The sequence below is a fragment of the Pteropus vampyrus genome, unplaced genomic scaffold (genome assembly GCF_000151845.1).
Source record: "Pteropus vampyrus isolate Shadow unplaced genomic scaffold, Pvam_2.0 Scaffold127, whole genome shotgun sequence".
NCBI lineage: Eukaryota > Metazoa > Chordata > Mammalia > Chiroptera > Pteropodidae > Pteropus > Pteropus vampyrus.
In genome coordinates this window covers 3,268,092-3,270,192 of record NW_011888908.1, presented here as the reverse complement: position 1 = coordinate 3,270,192, position 2,101 = coordinate 3,268,092, and positions in this window count along the sequence as shown.

Below are 2,101 nucleotides of genomic sequence, written 5' to 3'. Positions count from 1 at the left end.
GGTGATGACTTTCTAGATACAACACCAAAGGCATAATCCATGAGAGAAATAACTGATAAGCTGGACTACATTAAAGTTAAACTTCTGTGAAAGACAACTATCAAGAGAATAAGAATAGCAGCCACAGACTAGGAGAGAATATTTTCAAAAGACACATCTGATTAAGAACTGCTATCCAAAATATACAAAGAATTCTTAAAACCCAACAGTAAGAAAATGAACCATTGATTAAAAGTGGACAATAGATCTAAACAGACATTTCTCCAAAGAAGATATACAGACAGAAGTAAGCATATGAAAAGATGCTCCATATCGTATGTTATAGGAGAAATGCAAATTAAAACAACAGTTTTAAAACTGCACACCAATTAGAAAGCCCAAAATCTGGAACCCTGATGACACAAAATGCCAGCGAGGATGGGGAGCAACTAGAATGCCCATTCATTGCTGGTGGGAATGCAAAACAGTAGAGCCACTTTGGAAGGCAGTTTCGTGGTTTCTTAAAAAACTAACACACTCTTATCATATGATCCAGCAATCACGCTCTTTGGAAATTACCCAAAGGAGTTGAGAACTTACGTTCACACAGAAACCTGTGCACAGGTGTTTAAAGCAGCGTTACCCAGAATTGTCAATACGTCCCTCAGTAGGTGAATGGATTAATAACTCTGATGCTTCTAGACAATGGAATATTATTCAGTGCTAACAAGAAATGTGCTATCAAACCATGAAAAGACAGGGAAGAACCTTAAATGTGTATCAGGAAGTGAAATAAGCCAATCTGAAATAGTTACATACTGTATGATTTCAACTATATGACATTTTGGCTCAGGCAAAATTGTGGAAACAGCAAAAAGATCATTGGCTAGCAGAGGATGGCAAGAGGGATAAACAGGCAAAGCACTAAGGATTTCTAGGGTAGTGAAAATACGCTGTTTCATGTTATAAGGACGGATACATGTCACCATACACTTTTGCAGACCCACAGGGTGTATGACACCAAGAGTGAACCTTAATGTAAACTGTGGCCTTTGAGTGATTACGATGCGTCAACACAGGTATTCACTAGTAATCAATGTGCCACTCTGGAGGGAGATGCTGGCGACGGGGAGGCTGTGGGGGCAGGGTTTGTGGCAAGTCTCTGCATCTTCTTTTGTTTGCTGTGAGCCTAAAAGTGCTCTAAACAAATTATAGTCTTAAAAAAGGATTAAATAAAACACACATACACAATGATAGCCTAATACACCTACCAGAAATGCTGGGGGCAAGTACTGTCGGTGAGTATAAACTAGCACGATCTCTTTGGAAAGCTGACAGTAACTCCTAGAGCAAAACACACAAATACTTTATGTCACAGCAAATACTAGATGCTGAAAATGTGTACATATGTGTGCTGAAAGTTTACGTACAAAAAATTAATAATATCATTATTTGATATAGTGAAAAACTATAAACAACACAAATATCCATGAATAGAGGAACGTATATAATTTTAGAATATTGACACAACGAAATACTGCGTGGTAACGAGCAGCAACGTTGATAGAATCACAGACACAGCACTAAGTGGAAGAAGCCAGACACAATAAAAATACTCTATGACTTCATTTATGTAAACGTCCCAAACAGGCAAAAACAGTCGGTGACATGGAAGTCAACATATCTGTTCTCTTTGGGGGTGTGGGGGAAAGTGGGGGAAAGTGGTGTCTAGCGGGGTACAGGAAAGCTTCCACTAACAGCGTACATCTTGATCTGGATGATGGTTATAAAGGTGTGACTAGTACATAAAAACAATTGAGCTATAAATATTTTCGTTAGGCATTACGCATCAATAGAAAAACTAAAGAAAAAGCAGAAATTATTTCAAAGACAAAGGACATTTCTTTTTCTTTTTCATCATTATATAAAAATGACTCAAGTAACAAATCCGATCTAAGTAGATCAAGGTGGAAACTGAGGAAGAACCATCACTTAACCCTTTAATCAAAATTCGACAATGTCTGTTACTTGCCAACAGCTATTTTCTTATTAAAGAGACATTTCTCATAGATGCCAATCGTTCTCAAATGAGATAGAAAGTTCCTTCCATAGGTAGATATTG